Genomic DNA, 17,201 nt, shown 5'->3' with positions numbered 1-17,201 from the left:
CACTGGGTGTTATATGTTGGCAAATCGAACTCCAATAAAGAAATCTACAAAAATTTAAAAAAAAAAAACCATTGCATGAACAATTTCATGTGATCCAAAATTCAAAAAGGTACAAGAGAATTCAATAAAAAGTTTCTCTTCCATTCCTGTCCCCCACCGACCAACCGGGTCCCCAGCCACACAGGCAGTCAGTTCAGCTAGTTTCTAATGCATCTTTCTAGAAATAAGGTATTCGAAAGTTCTATTTCTTTTGTAATTTTTCTATAGTGAACATGTATTGCTTGCTTAATGAAGCTAAGCCGACAGAAGCCAAGAGAATAAAACCTATCCCCAGAAAGAGTCCCCAACACATGCTCTGGCTTTCTATTCATTAGGTCTATAGAGAACTCACTCTACCTATGGTTAGGAAAATTTGGTATGGTAGAGACTTTCCTTAGCAAGGCAGGAAACCCAGAAGCTGTACAGTAAGGACAATTTGACTCAAGAGTTTAAAATTTTGAGTAATAATAAGCACTATAAAGTTAAAACACAAATAGCAGCCTGAGGGAATGTTCGTCCTTTTAATAACAATGAGCCAGAGTCTTCTGTAACCCACAGGGAAGATGAAAGTTAGCATCCTTAATATGCAGGTGGCTCACTTTCCTGTCCTGCTCATAAGATCTTCAGCACACCAGGCTTATTAGAATTTTTCCTAAATGTTCTGCAAACAGATTCATTATTCATGTTTACTCTTATACTTAAATCTTTGCATTTTCACATTTGTACATTTAAGCCTTTAACTCAGAGCTCACTTTCGCACACGGTGTGCTCTAGGCGGCCTCGAGTGCGCTCTTCCAGATGGGAACCCGTTACACCAGCAACTGTCACAAACCGGGCAGTCCTTTCCCCAGTGAGTTGAAATGCAGCCTTCATCCTAGGGTGAGCTTCCAAAGGTACATTAGTCAGGACAACAAGACAGTATTAGGACAATTTCAGGAAAAGGTAAGTCATGATGCTCACAGATGTGGATGAAACCTTGAATATTTTCACTAAATGAGAAAAATGGAGGCGGCCTGCTATGGACAGTTTGAGAAGAATTCAAAGAACACTCACATTTACAGATCAGAAACCGTGCAGGGAACATGCACATCGTGCAGAAATGGTGTTTTGGGGAGGGTGGGGGCTTATTTGCATTTCACAGAATTATTTTGTCTTTTTAGAGGTCGACAAATTTGGGGTTGTCCAACAGCTCCCATGAAGTCAGAATCCAACTCAGAGGGAGTGCTCTGGATATAACCTTTCATTTCCCACTGAGGCATACATTCCCCCTGCCCCAGTGTCTCTCTACTTTCAGTCTTAAGTGTACCTTAAAGGGATTCTTGATTACAGAGTAAGGCTGGTCTCATTAGTTCCAACCTGATTATGCACATAGGTGCACCGAGGGGAGTCACCTACCTTATAGGCCTGAAGTTTACTTTTTTTTCTTACCACATTCACATAAATAGTCTCAGATTGGACACAACAGTCCAGTCCTCAAGAACTCTGAGGAGCGTTCAGGGGTTTGGAGAACAAAGAAAACACCCCGGACACAATGCTCTGGGTCAAAATTACTCTCATTTGCAAAACAGAAGCATAGTTGTATTTCTCTGAGACCATTGCTCCCAAGTGCAGTCTCAACAGACTAGTAACTTTAAAACAAAGTAGTTAGCACATTCACAGAGACAATGAGGTGGAGGGTAATAGAACTGCCGGCCGTATGCCAGCATTTTATCTATCAGAGCTCATGAATACGCATAACACAGCTTTTGCTATATTCCTTATACAACTTCTCAGCGTCAAAGACGAACATATTTTTAACAGACTCAAAGATATAGCCTCTCTGTAGCATATAAAATAAGCTTAGTAATGCCTTTGTCATGATTCTATTTTACTTAGAAAGCGTCCAGGCACCCAGGGAGTTCATTAACTCAGTAGAAGGCCAAGGTTTTACATCATCTAAAGATCTTGAAGTCATTTGAGTTGACAAAATACAAAATAAAGTGTTGAAATACAATATCATCATAACGATTCAGGTTAAAAGTGTATAGTCTACTCGTGTATATTAAGTTGCTATAGGTTTCCTGCTCAAAAGAGCCATTATTCCTCCATGATTAAGATCATGTAAAATGTAAACATTATACTTAACACTAATAAATCCAAGCTATAGCTTTTTGAGTTGAAAATACTAGTCTTTGCTGAAGATTAAGTTATGGGAACTTAAGTTCTTAAAATATTTGGTTTGGCTTTTTAAAAGTAGCTTGGAGATGTACATAAGAAAATTCAGTGTTCCATGTATAATGCAATTTTGAGTATTTATAGTTATGTAAAAAAAAAAAAAAATCAAGTTTTGGACCATTTCCATCACCCCTAAAAGCAATTACTTCCATCAGCCCCAGGCAACCACTAATCTTTGTCTCCCATTGCTTTGCCCATTGTTCATATTAATATGCATGTAAGTTTGCCTTTGTGTTTGGCTTCCTTCATCAAGCACGATGTTTTAGGTTCACCAAGTCATGACATGGATCAAGCCATCCTTCCCCTTTATTGCTCACCGCATTCCATTGTATGGATAACCAGAGTGTTTCACATATTCATCAGGTGATGGACACCTGGGATGTTTCAGCTTTGAGGCTATTATAAATATACTATGAACATTCATGTAAGTTCTTATGTGGATAGAAGTTTCTCTCAGGTAGACACCTAGGAGTGGAATTGCTGAGTCACAGGTAACTCTGGAAAAGAGTTTGTGTTGAAGATTGAGAACCTGCCAAAGTGGCCTTGCCATTTTATTTTCCCGCCAGCAAAAGTAGGAGAATTCCAGTGTTTCTATGTTATCTGACTTTTGGAATTTCAACTATTCTGGTGAGTGTGAAGTGGTATCTCTGTGGCTTTGTTTTGCATTACTCTAAAGAGGATTTGGGGCAGATTTTCATGTGCTTATTGACCATGTGTACATATGCTTGGGAGAAATGTCTTAAGTCCATTGTCTATCTTCGAGTTGTCTTTGTTGAGTTCAAGAGTTCTTTATGTAATCTAGATACAAGTCCCTATTCTCAGACCATAGGGTTTGAGAACTTTTTTTCCTCTAGACTATGGATGGTCTATTTACAGAGTTGGTTTTGTAATAGGGATGGTTTAAGGAACTTTTAGATTCAGCATATTTGATGTATTGTCATTTTCTCATTTTCTCAGAATTAGGAGTATTCTATTCATGAGTGCCTTTTTAGGTTGGAGATAATCAGAAAAGAGCTCATTTGCTTTGAGATGCTTTATATTATTATATTAATATAGTTTATTAATATCATTTGGACATAGAAGAACATTACTACTTAGAGGTAAAAGGCTTTCTGAATTACAGACATATAGGGAGCTTAGAATTCTGTAATTTTAGTCACAGGTCAAGGGTAAACAGACCCACAAAACTTACCAGTCTGAATATTAAAGAGATGTTCTCCTTCCTGGTGGGCACACAATTACCGATTGAGATCAAAATAGGCAAGGACTAACAAATAAGATTCTCTGCCTTCTCTCATTCAATAGAGCATAATCTCTATAAAGCATTTGTCAATTTATCACGATCACTCAATGGTGAGATCATAAAACCAAGTTTCCAATCATTGCTACTAGTAAGAAGTTGCTTATAAAGGCCACAAATATCCAATCATGAAATGGGCAAAAGACATGAAGAGAAATCTCACAGAGGAAGACCTAGACATGGCCAACACGCACTTGAGAAAATGCTCTGCATCACTTGCCATCAGGGAAATACAAATCAAAACCACAATGAGATACCACCTCACACCAGTGAGAATGGGGAAAATTAACAAGGCAGGAAACCACAAATGTTGGAGAGAATGCGGAGAAAAGGGAACCCTCTTACACTGTTGGTGGGAATGTGAACTGGCACAGCCACTCTGGAAAACTGTGTGGAGGTTCCTCAAAGAGTTAAAAATAGACCTGCCCTACTACCCAGCAATTGCACTGTTGGGGATTTACCCCAAAAATATAGATGCAATGAAACGCCAGGACACCTGCACCCCGATGTTTCTAGCAGCAATGGCCACAATAGCCAAACTGTGGAAGGAGCCTCGGTGTCCATCCAAAGATGAATGGATAAAGAAGATGTGGTTTATGTATACAATGGAATATTACTCAGCCATTAGAAACGACAAATACCCACCATTTGCTTCAACATGGATGGAACTGGAGAGTATTATGCTGAGTGAAGTAAGTCAATCGGAGAAGGACAGACATTATATGTTCTCATTCATTTGGGGAATATAATAGTGAAAGGGAATCTAAGGGAAGGGAGAAGAAATGTGTGGGAAGTATCAGAAAGGGAGACAGAACATAAAGACTCCTAACTCTGGGAAATAAACTAGGGGTGGTGGAAGGGGAAAAGGGCGGGGGGTAGGGGTGAATGGGTGACGGGCACTGAGGGGGGCAGTTGATGGGATGAGCACTGGGTGTTATTCTGTATGTTGGTAAATTGGAACACCAATAAAAAATAAATTAAAAAAAAGGCCACAAATAAGCCAAAAAAGCAAAACAGAGAGGAAAATTAAAATTAGAAGAACAGCGATGTTTTATTGCCATTTTGGATTTAGCCATGTGACCTAAGAGACAGATGGGCTAAAATAGCCCATGAGGGGCATTTCTCTGGTGGAGTTTAAAAGGACTGTGAGGTGTGTCCATCGGGCATCCTGGTGGAAGGCCTCAAATTGTTTAACTTTTTAGTCTGAATCAGGATTCTCATAAAGGTGAATACACATTATTCATCGAATGAATGGAGAAACTGGTGAGGTATTACAACTTGTTCAAAAGAGGGGGAAAAAAAGAAAATAAGCCTAGACCTAGTTGTGGATCAGGATGTTGAAATGAACGTATAAGCGGAGACCCAAGTTTTGCCCAAACCTGGGGCTGACAGCAGAGGGGAGGTTGAGTCCTTTCAGAGCCTTAGTAACCTCAGTGAAGAATAGCTCCCCTCTAGAATCAGCAGATGGAGTGTGTGCTGGACAGTGCATATGCATGTTCCTTGGACAACATCTTGCTGTTTCCTCATAGGTTTGTGATAAGTCTTAATATCTGGCAGGGCAAATTCTCCACGAGTCTGTTTATGAATACTCTGAGTTTGAGTATTCATTTGAACATTTGTTCATAAAAATTTCAGTGATTTGATTAAATTTAAGAATTATCCTTGGAATTATGATTGAAAACACTATGTTGCATTTATAGGTTTATACCAAGAATTTGATAACAAAACTATAAATCAATTTTCAAAAGTTATGTGCAAGTCATAATTATACATATTCCCATTTAGGGACATAATAGATCTTGTCATTTGTTCAGGGCTAGTTTTAGATCCTCCCAATAAGATTTAGCAACATTTTCCATATTAGTCCTGGACCATTTGACAAATGTCTAGATATCTTAGAGATTTACCACAACTGTGAACCTTACTAAGTGCACTTTCTGAGAATGAGAAAGGAGACCAAGGAGCAGAGCTTGAGGCTGATGCGTGAAGGCTGGGCAAAGGGAGAGGACACACAGTGAAGAGGCGGGGAAGGGAGGAGGAAAGTAGGAGAGGGGTGTGGAGTTCCAGATGTGCCACCATGGCTGTCATTTTCCCATGTGAGAGGAGCATTATGGGGAAATTTTCTTCCTTGCTCCAGATGCTTCCTTCTAGGTAGAGTTCAGTGAACATGAACTCCTGGCTTTGTCCCAGGTCTTCATGCATTTTGCATCAGTGAGAAATTTGAATGGTAAATTTGGGAATAAGTCATGCATGCTCAGTTGGCCCCTTCCTTCTTTGCTCCTCTGGGCACCATCCTTCCAGGGAGAACACCAGGCTCTCCTACACTTCCAGGATGGAGTGGGTGTATTTACTTAACTTGGGACTGTGAAGTAGCAGCTTTGTCACTGACAAAGGCAAAGCTAGAGGTTGTAACTTCTTGTTAGAGCCAGAAGTGTTTGCTGAGCCAGCCATCTTCTGACTCCTTCATTGGCATGCTGCAACCATCTGAAATGGGTGGATAACCAGGTGGGGCGTTATTAGGTGCTCCATCAGAAAGCCCGGGTACAGAAGCCCGGCACTGAGGGGGGTACTTGGCAGGATGAGCACTGGGGATTATGCTATGTTTTGGCAAATTGAACTCCAATTTAAAAAAAGCCCAGTACAGATCTAGTGTGTTTTTCCTACTCTTATAATGAAACTCACTTCAAGCTTCTGTGATAGTAGACTCCAGACTTCTTAGTTTAGTAATGGCAATTTCAGTTCTAGCATATTTGACATTATTATTCTCTGAACAATGGATATCGTCTGAAAACTTAAGTATTGGAATCCCTGGGTGGCTTAGTGGTTTAGCACCCGTCTTTGGCCCAGAGCGTGATCCTGGAGACCCGGGATCGAGTTCCACATCAGGCTCCCTGCATGGAGCCTGCCTGCTTCTCCCTCTGCCCGTGTTTGTCTCTGTCTCATGAATAAGTGACATCTTTGGAAATAAAAGTATTAATACTATGTTTAGCTTGTAGACATGTGGAATTAAGGATTCTATTCATGCATGATCAGATTTACTACTTGCAACAATACTGTGATTTACTGGCTATAAGTAACTCATTTATAGCAATATAATTGGCCAAAATATGGTCGTTTTTTATACTACTTTCCTGTTTGGAAGAAAGGTCTCCAGGAAACCACTTCTAAGCCATACGTGACTGTGCTGGTCTTGCCCCCATCGATGAACAGTAGAAAGCACTGCACTTTATTGTGAAAGACAGTATTAGCAAAGATGAAGGATAACCAGTACTTTAAACCCACTTAAGACAAAACAAATGCCCAACTCTCTCAGACTGGGCTTAAACAAAAAATAAAAAACAACAACAACAAAAGCAAAAACAAAAAACCCCCTCACTTCCCTCACTTCACCTACATGTTACTTAAAAGGATAAACTACTGAGTTTCTTAGGTCTTTAACCTTCCATTTTGATTTCAGGGCAATACAAACAAAGGTGGCACGGAAAGACTGATTCCAGGCACAGGAAGGGGGAAGAAATGTGTGGGAAATATCAGAAAGGGAGACAGAACGTAAAGACTGCTAACTCTGGGAAACAAACTAGGGGTGTTGGAAGGGGAGGAGGGCGGGGGGTGGGAGTGAATGTGTGACGGGCACTGGGGGTTATTCTGTATGTTAGTAAATTGAACACCAATAAAAAAAATGAAATTGCTATTTTTTATATTGATAAGTGATGATCCAATTTGCAATAAGGAGAAAATAACTAATGCTAAATTAACACGTTCAGTATACCTAGATTCATAGGAAAGATATACTGGAGCATAGTTAGGCATTCTTAGCACTCTGAATTTGTGACTGCCTTTCCCAAATTCTATCAAACTAACCAGTCTGATAAGGTAGTGAAGATTCTAGCACTAGTGTCCTCTTGGGAGGAAGACAATGGTTGCAGCAGAAATTACTGCAGAGTCTGTATTGAAAGGGACATTCCCTTCCCACTCTTACGAATGGAGAACCTCCACAGACCTAGGAAGGCCTCAGGGGGGAAAAAATAGGTTAGCCTGAATGAACAAATATTCAAAGACCTCACGGGAAAAACTTAACATTTGTGAAGTTTTTTTTTTTTTTTTTTTTTTAATCGGGAGCAAAAAGAGCCACGTTAGCTTATTGCTTATCTGTTGCTGTGTAATCAACCATCCCAAAGCTCAGTGACTTAAAACAAGGAGGCATTATGCTCTCTCATGGTCCTGTGGGTTGACTGGTCTCAGCTGGGTGCCCTTGCTTGGGGGTTGCTGTTGTATCTGTATAGTTGTGATTAGTATAAACCAGAGGCCAGCATAACTGAAGACTCCATAGGTATTCCAGAGTTCTAATCCCCAACGGGTAGCATCGGGCCAGGTAAGTCTTTGCAATGGGGCTGTCCTGGGCAGTACACCTTGCTCAGCAGCATCACTGGCTTTTATCTGCTGGATGCCAGGAGCAAGGTCTTCCACCTTGTATGTGACCAAGACTGTCTCCAGACATAGCCAAATGTCCTGTGTTAGAGATACTAATCCACCTATTTCCCATCCCAATTAACTACAGGGAAGAGTCCTAATGATGTACTCTCCAGTGTGTCAGGCATTGTAATCCTCTACTTATACCCAATCACATATAGCTGACTAGGTTTCAAACTAGAGCCAATCCAATAACTCCTTTGAATCCATAGCTTCCCCCAAAGAAGTCTTTCCACTGGCTCGTGTCTGCAGAGTACACTTAACTACTTCTGGGCTGGTGTCATCCGATTCGAGATTTTATGTTTATACAAAGTGTTCATTTTAATGTGTCAGTTTTTTACCCTAGATTTCCATTCTGAGCATCTGCTTAAGATCGTTTGCAGTAACAAGTATCTTAAAGTTGCATCTAGAAGTAAATCTAGAAGTCCTGTTGCCTTTCCCTCCCTTACTTCCCCCATTCCTTTGCCAGGATTTCCCGGGATCTTCCAAATACGTGGTACATTATCAAACACATTAACGCTTTGGGCAACCAGGGCTTAAAAGGCTTGGATAACTCTGGGAGCTAACATAGAACATGAGCTCACGAGTATTCCACTCAAGTAGCTGAGGCAGTGGGGTATTTGTACACAATGGTCAGACCCAGGCTAGGGTGGCTTCAGGATGTGAATCCTCAGGCATTTTCAGGCCTGTGTGCAAGTAGAGTGGCCTCCAGTGGCCAGGAAAAGCCATCAGATGAAGACAGAAGGATGGTGGCAGCAACCACACATACAATGGGAAGGACCCCGAGGGGCACTGCTGGCATCTGCTTGTGGTGAAACCTGGAGTCCTCACTGCTGGAAACTGGGGCTAACTAAGCACTTCTGGAACCCTCTGAGGGAACCACTTAGAAGGTGCCATATGAGGCACAGAATAGGAGAATTCTAATATTCCAATCACACTCTGGCCAGAGGGTAATTACCTTGGCAACTCTAGATTGGTGCCTGAGCCAAAGTAGAAGTAGAAGTGGACTCACAGGTCTTCATCCTGGGGGAGAAAGCAAGGTAGATGGTGGTGCAATGGAGGTGAGCAGTTGTTGGGCCACACACGTAGGTAGCTGCTGACACCAGGAGTGTGTGAAGTGGGACAGACTACTAAATCCAATGCCGTACACGTAGGTCTTTTGAAGTCTTTGGGTTCTTTCTTCTACATGAGAGGTTCTGGCATCCTCACTTAATGTAGGCCAACACTGAACTCCTGTTTAGACAAATAATGGATTTACTCCTACTTGAGACTACACAGTCCACCTGAACCTCTATAGTAAGGGCTCTATCACTGATGATCTTGGACCAATGTAATTCCATTTCTTCTTCCCTAGTTTAACACCCTTATAACCTATTCCCATACACACCCTTAGGTTTCAGCTGATATAACTACCCAAAGTTGCAATTCTGACAGTGTGTAAGCTATTGCTCCCTATGCTCCACTATTGTTCCCTTGGTGTGTTTGGATGTAATGGTCTAGGTGTCCACCAATCCTTAATTCCTCTAGAGTCCCCACGAGGTAACTTCCTCAGGTCAAGTCAGTATAGGATCTCTAGGCAAGGGGAGGAGGGGCTGCTTTGACAGAAGTGGCACTCCATGGGATTTGGAGGTTTGTGATTGAGAATAGGATCCTGGAAATTGGAGGATTTGAGTGCATTGGCCTTTCACATAAAATCCCTGATGTGAATATGAAGTTTTGTAGTTGTTTTGCCACTTGAAGACTAAAAAACTGAGTTCTTATATACTGACCCTATAGCTGTAAGAGAAGATACATTCTTTTAGGAAAGTCTTAAAAACTCCGATGCTCTGAATCTTACCGGATTTTCAGTGCCTTGCACCAAAAAAGGTCTGAGTGTCATTTTTTGTTCTGGAAGCTCTATCAGTACAATTTGAAGTAGCCACCTCAATTTCTGGCATCAAATGCCATGTAATTCAGGATAGAAAGTCACCAGAATGTTTTCCTGTATGTGAGTCTGATATTTGTTGCTTGAAATACCTACAGTGAGGTATAAGGAACAAGATTAGAGGGACCACATCTTCCAGACTCTCTGCTACAGATAAGTGCTTCTCTCCAGAATTCAAGTCCCCACGAATGTCACTCCAAACTTAACAGCTCTTCCAGAGGGTAACAGAATATGAGAGGATGCCGCTCAAGCTTGCATATTTGGCAAGCGCGCGCACTAGAGGTAAAGAAATGTGTTGTTTCACTTTTCCAGGCTTGCAGAATAGAGTTGCCAGAGTTACCTTGCCTCCGGGGTTCTAGATTTATATTCTGCTAACGAGAAATAGTTATTAGTTATCGAGCCCCCAAGACACAAGGGAGAGCAAAACAAACAACTACCAGCACAAAAATAGTTTTAAGTTTGTTTTGGGGAAAGAAATCAATGACTATGTTCCTGCATTTGTTGGCTTTAAAATGTGGAAATTCTACAGTGGTGGTGGCTGCAGTGGGGAAGGAGGAGATATCCCAATTTTAGCAAGGAAATTGGATAGGAAGAGAACGTTTTTTACTGAAGAACTTTGATCTTGGACTTGGATTTGTTCAAAATATATGTAGAGATAATTGGGTTAAAATTAGTGCGTGGCAATTGCAAAGTTTCAAAAGTAATTGTTTGGAAAGATGCCTTCTCAACAATCAATTATGATACTTAATTGGAGACACGAAATTTCCATTGCTAAATTTGTCAGACAGTTATTTTAGAATCCCTTATTTATAATACGTTTGTATCTTGGCCAAGTTGGATGCTGGAGAAATCTTAGAGTTTCTTCACTATTTACTGAGATCAGTGATTCATGGCTTCCAAGTATCCTAGAATGAATAAACTGATAATCCAATTTTAAATATAAAGGCATAGGCTTTAGCTTAAATTTTTAGTTCTCTTAGGAAAAATTCTTTCCTACAACAATTAGACTTGGACTTAGAAGCTTTTGGGTTCAGCATAAGCAAAAACAAGTGTTTCTAAGCCTTAAACTCGTACTTGAGGCTATGGGTCTTCCAGTGGAAAGGAGGTAGAGGAGGAATGGGCAGTTCAGTTCTCTTTACCTTTCAGAAATCTCAGATTTATGCTATTTAGTAGGTCTTTGATTAAATGGGAAAGAGATTAGAAATATGTAGTGTAATACAAGTGGGAAATTTAAAGTTTCACTGACAGCAACATCTGTCAAACTTGACGACAGCATTGGGGAAAATGTTTTTTTGTAGTAAAGTGCTAATAGGCTTTCATAATTGAATGGCAATTCATGTTTCCCATCTATCTACAAGATTGATAATGCAAAGTTGAGCTATAGCTATGCTCTACTATGAGCCATATAAAAATATAAATATTATTCAGTAAGAGATTTAGAGGTTTGCACTAAAGTTGAAACAACAGCCAATGATGTAGATTTCAGAATTTGAATTTCTATAAGAAACTCAGGTTTATATACATTACTTCCTTTGTTATTAGAAGTATGTTGATAGACCTTTTGTACATGGTCCTGCCAAAGATGCCATCGGGTTATAGTATTTTTTTGTGGACTTTTACATATTAAACAAGCCTAGTTCACCTGAACTTTGGGTAATTTTTAAGATAGCAACTTTTGCTGATTAAAATTTTTCCATCTTCCCATGTTCCCTCCTCCAGAGGACACTGAGAAATTGTGGTTTAACACCAGAATTTCCTGTGAAAAAAGTAACATATTTGAAATAGTGGATTTTGTTCACGATGTGGGATAATCTGTAGATAACTGTTCCAGAAGCTTCAGAAATGCCAATGTCATTTTTTAAAAAGATTTATTCGGGAGAGACAGGCAGAGGGAGAAGCAGGCTTCTTGTGGGGAGCCCAAATGCAGGACTCGATCCTAGGACCCTGGGATCACACCCTGAGCCAAAGGCAGACGCTCAACTACTGAGCCACTCAGATGCCCCCGCCAAAGTCACTTTAAAAAAAAAAAATGCAACTTTTGGGACCAAAAGCAACCATCGCAGGAGATCCTTTCTTTGAGGAACATCCTCTGAAAATTTATTCTTCTAGAAGAGCAGTGAGAACACCGGCAGAAAGGTATCAAATTCCCCCCCCCCCTTTTTTAAAGAGCTTTTGAGATCAAAGGCTTATAACAATCTGAGGAGATTTAAGAAAGCTGGCTCCATCTCAGGGGCAGCAGTGAGCTTCAGTGCATTTTCCCCATCCCCTTCTCTCCCTAGCCTCAAGGTAGCCCAAGCACTGAGAGCTTTACCAGAATGGTGGCTGTGAGGACAGAAGCCACTGGAGGAAATAGTTTGGAGCTTCCCCACAGCCCTATCCAGTTGGGAATTTCACTATTTGGTCTGAAACACCAGAAAGCTCCATTCTCAGGATTGTGACTAATTCCCTACCAGAGTGTTTGTTGATAATCAGTGGCAATTGTGAACCGATATCTGAGGCATTACCAGTTGAGGATAATAAGTTTTTGTTTTTGCATGAGGCTTTAAGAGAAAGGTTTGGGAATGAGAGGTCTATAGGATGATTTTTAAAAGCTCCAAGAGCTTAAGAGCTTCCTGGGAATCTAGATGGTCACACAGGTGAGAGCTGTGGCATACCCAGAGAAGACCCAAGAGGACCCTAATCTCTCACCTCTAGTTGACCTTAGCCCTGTGCTAACAGGAGGCGAAGGCTGAGGAAAAGTTGTACATTGACTGCCACCAGAGCATTGATGGCTTGATCCACCACACAAATATTCACTTAACAAGATCTGGAAGACTTATGGGCTCAGGCATTTAAAGAAATCTGTCCAATTATTAGCTGATTGGTGGCTGCACATGACAGCTTAGTGAAGCCTGGCTCAAATAGTGCTTATTTTACAAATTTAATCCAAGAAAGAACAGCAGGCACAGCAACAAAAAAAGCAACAAAACTAGGGGGAGAGGAAGATCTGACTTCCAGTTAACATGTCCAATTGAACAAAAAATTATGAGACTCGCCAGTAAGTATGAACCATATATAAGGAAAAGGTAGCTGACAAACGGTCCCAGAGGAAGCAAAGAGGTCAGACATACTAGATGTCGGCTGTTGTAAATATATTTAAAGACCAAAAAACAGAACAAGAATGAGAACAAGGTTTTCTATTGTGGAAATAAAAGTTAAAAGAACCAAATTATGGAGTTGAGAAATAACTGAAAAAGATTACCCACTGCTGAGCTCTTGGTAAGGTTGTAGAAGCATCAAGCAGACTTGAAGACTGTGACTGAGATTACCCAGTTTAATTCACTCAGTGGAGCTCTAAAGTCTCCAACTATTACTGTCAGAATGTCTATTTCTCCTGAGTTCTATCAGTTTAATATATTTTGTCATTAGAGTTCTAAGTGTATTTTTGCATTGAACTTTTAATGGACATGTTGTGTCCTTATCTCTTATAACCTTTGATTTAAAGCTATTTCGCCTGATATTAGTATAGCCACTCTTGCTCGATTTTGGTTACTATTTCAAAGTGAAAGAATAGAAACTGATTTCGCGCAATCTATTTAGGTCTTTGGATTTAAAGGGATTCTCTGGTAGATACCATTTAGTTGGACTTAACTCCATTCTGCCAATCTTTTTACTGGGGATTTTCTTTTTAAATATTTGAGAACATCCATAAGAGTGCGCATGAGCATGTGAGTAGGGGGAAGAGCAGAGGGAGAACCTGATGCAGGGCTCCATCCCACAATCCAAGAGATCATGACTTGAACCAGAACCAAAACAAGAGTTGGGTGGCTTAGTTGGTTGAGCATCCAAGTGCCCCTTATTGGAGTTTAGCCTATTCACATTTAAATTAATTACTGATAAGGAGAGACTTGTCGTTTTCCTTTGAGCTTTTTAATTATTTTTTATTGGTGTTCAATTTGCCAACATACAGAACACCTAGTGCTCATCCTGTCAAGTGCCCCCCTCAGTGCCTGTCACCCATTCACCCCCACCCCCCTCTCCTACCACCCCTAGTTCATTTCCCCAGAGTCTTCATGTTCTGTCTCCCTTTCTGATATTTCCTACACATTTCTTCTCCCTTCCCTTCTATTCCCTTTTACTATTATTTATACTCCCCAAATGAATGAGACCATATAATGTTTGTCCTTCTCCGATTGACTTATTTCACTCAGAATACCCTCCAGTTCCATCCATGTTGAAGCAAATGGGGGGTATTTGTCATTTCTAATGGCTGAGGAATATTCCATTGTATACATAAACCACATATTTAGACAGTCTTCAATAAATGGTGCTGGGAAAATTGGACATCCACATACAGAAGAATGAAACTAGACCACTCTCTTGCACCATATACAAAGAAACTCAAAATGGATGAAAGAACTAAATGTGAGACAAGATTCCATCAAGATCCTAGAGAACACAGGCAACACCCTTTTTGAACTCGGCCACAGTAACTTCTTGCACGATACATTCACGAAGGCAAGAGAAACAAAAGCAAAAATGAACTATTGGGACCTCATCAAGATAAGTTTTTGCACAGCAAAGGATACTGTCAACAAAACTCAAAGACAACCTACAGAATGGGAGAAGATATTTGCAAATGACATATCAGATAAAGGGCTAGTTTCCAAGATCTATAAAGAACTTATTAAACTCAACAGCAAAGAAACAATCCAATCACGAAATGGGCAAAAGACATGAAGAGAAATCTCACAGAGGAAGACAGACATGGCCAACACTCACATGAGAAAATGCTCTGCATCACTTGCCACCAGGGAAATACAAATCAAAACCACAATGAGATCCCACCTCACACCAGTGAGAATGGGGAAAATTAACAAGGCAGGAAACCACAAATGGAGAGGATTCAGAGAAAAGGGAACCCTCTTGCACTGTGGATGGGAACGTGAACTGACACAGCCACTCTGGAGAACTGTGGAGGTTCCTCAGAGTTAAAAATGGACCTGCCCTATGACCCAGCAATTGCACTGCTGGGGATTTACCCCAAAGATACAGATGCAATGAAATGCGAGGACACCTGCACCCAGATGTTTCTAGCAGCAATGTCCACAATAGCCAAACTGGAGCTTTTGATTTTATAGTACAACGTTGGAATTTCTCATTTCCTTTTGTGTTTATTTTGTAATAGTTTTGGGATTACCATGGGGATTAATTTAGCATTCTAGTGATATGACATTCTAATTTGAATTTATACTGGTTTAACTTCAATAGTATACAAAAGTTTTGTTCCCTTTGGGCTGTTCCCCTACTTCCTTTTGGTTGTTGTGGTCACAAAATTACATCTTTAATACTTATCTAGGGGCACACATTGTAATTTAAGCAATGAGTGCATTTATATATGTAGAAAATGTAGAGTCACAAACCATTGTTATAACACTAGCTTTCATAGTTACCCATTCACCTTTAAGATCTTTATAGGACCTTGGGTTACAGTCTAGTGTCCTTTCATTTTATCTTACAGGACAGATCTTGGCTGCAAACTCTAGCTTTTGGCTTTCTGAAAAGGTCTTTATGCCTTTTGGAGGATAGTTTTGCTAGGTATAGGATTCTTGGCTTAGAAATTCAAAAAAGCTGTGAGGAGAAAAGCACTACAAAAAACAAAACAAAACAAAACACACACCACCCCACACAAAACTATCAGCCCACTGCTTTTATCTTCTAGTTTTCTGTGGAAAAAAATCTGATCTTATTTTGAACATTGGTTTAAAAAGATATGTACCCGTGTTCATTGCAACCTTACAATAGCCAAGTATGGAAGCAGTCCAAGTGTCCACTGATGATAGCTGAATGGATAAAGATGTATATATACCTAATGGATTATTACTCAACTATAAGAATGGAACATTGCAGTTTAAAACAGCATAGCATTATACTCTAGTTCCATCTAAGTGAAAGGAGTTAGAAAAATATCACAGGATTTTACTCATGAGGAACAAGAGACACCCCTCCTCTCCAGCCAAAAAAAAAAAAAAAAAAAAAAGTCAGCATTTTTAAATACATAGAACAAACTGGTCATTGCCGGAGGGAAGGTGGGTGGGTAGATAGGTTGAAATAAAAGAATTAACATTATGATGAGCACTGAGAAACCTATGGAATTAAATATTTTATACTTGAAACTAATATGTTAACTATCCTTCAAGTACTGCACATAAATGCTTATAGCAATTTTTTCCAACGGCCAAAAACTGGAAGCAACTATAATATTAAGTAAATGAACAGTGTTCTATCCATACAATAGAATATTACTGAGAAATAAAGGATCAAGCCACAAAAAGGCATGGAGTAACTTTAAGTACATATTGCTAAGTTAAAGAAGCCAACCTTGAAAGGACCATAGGATCCCAATTATAAGATTAAGATACTGGGATCCCTGGGTGGCGCAGCGGTTTGGCGCCTGCCTTTGGCCCAGGGCGCGATCCTGGAGACCCGGGATCGAATCCCACGTCGGGCTCCCGGTGCATGGAGCCTGCTTCTCCCTCTGCCTGTGTCTCTGCCTCTCTCTCTCTCTCTGTGTGACTATCATAAATAAATAAAAATTAAAAAAAAAAGAAATATTTATAAGATTAAGATACTATAGCTACAGTAAGAATATTAATGGTTTCTAGTTTGGGGGAAGGGAGAGGAAGAGGTGGAAAAGGATTTTGTGGGAAGTGCAACTATTCCATAGGATACTGGTGGATGCATGTTTGTCAAAACCTGTAGAACTTTAAAACAGACAGTAAATCTAGGTACACAAGTCAGAAAGTCACTTGAGAGGTTAGAAGAGCCTGGGCAAGGTAGCAGACAAGAATCTTAGTATAGGTGTATGAAGCCCTCTCTGGAGAGGACAAGGGGAAAGGTCATGACCCAAATACCACAGATGGAGGCTTTAAGGATCAAGGAAAAAGGAACAGCATAGGAATATGCTCTAGTCAAAGTGGTTTCCCATAGGGGTATATGTCACAATCCTAATGCTGCTACACATGTACTAGAAGTGAACAGTTAAATGGACAGTGAGTGGTGGGAGCTATATTTCTCGCCAGATTTCCGGCCACCAGGGTATACAAGACCAAGAGGCAGGGGAGGATAGGCAAGAATGGCACAGACCCTTATATTTCACAGTAGGTTTGTTCATGATTAGCATATTGGAACATGATGAAATAGAGCATGGAAAGCTGAAGGTGTTTGGGGCAAATAATCAGGTCTTCGAGTAGAATTACTGAGATAGGTGGGAAT

At 40.3% G+C, this 17,201-nt stretch overlaps 2 long non-coding RNA genes across 2 annotated transcripts in view; one reads left to right on the top strand and one right to left on the bottom strand.

Moving 5' to 3' along the window:
• Positions 1-6,684: 6,684 nt before the first annotated feature.
• Positions 6,685-10,013, bottom strand: LOC119864628. The gene is made up of 3 exons (XR_005368331.1): positions 9,861-10,013; positions 8,982-9,256; positions 6,685-6,777 (listed from the first exon to the last, which is right to left on the bottom strand). It is a non-coding gene; the product is annotated as an uncharacterized LOC119864628 (long non-coding RNA).
• The window catches only part of LOC111098570, a 59,853-nt gene continuing 51,623 nt past the window's right edge, over positions 8,972-17,201 (top strand). The window contains exon 1 of the long non-coding RNA XR_005368329.1: positions 8,972-9,084. This is a non-coding gene — a long non-coding RNA (uncharacterized LOC111098570). The remainder of the gene's footprint in view (positions 9,085-17,201) is intronic.

Source organism: Canis lupus, chromosome 13, assembly GCF_011100685.1.
Source record: "Canis lupus familiaris isolate Mischka breed German Shepherd chromosome 13, alternate assembly UU_Cfam_GSD_1.0, whole genome shotgun sequence".
NCBI classification, from domain to species: Eukaryota; Metazoa; Chordata; class Mammalia; order Carnivora; family Canidae; genus Canis; species Canis lupus.
Note: the sequence above shows the minus strand (reverse complement) of the source record. Positions and strands in the feature narration are given on the sequence as shown.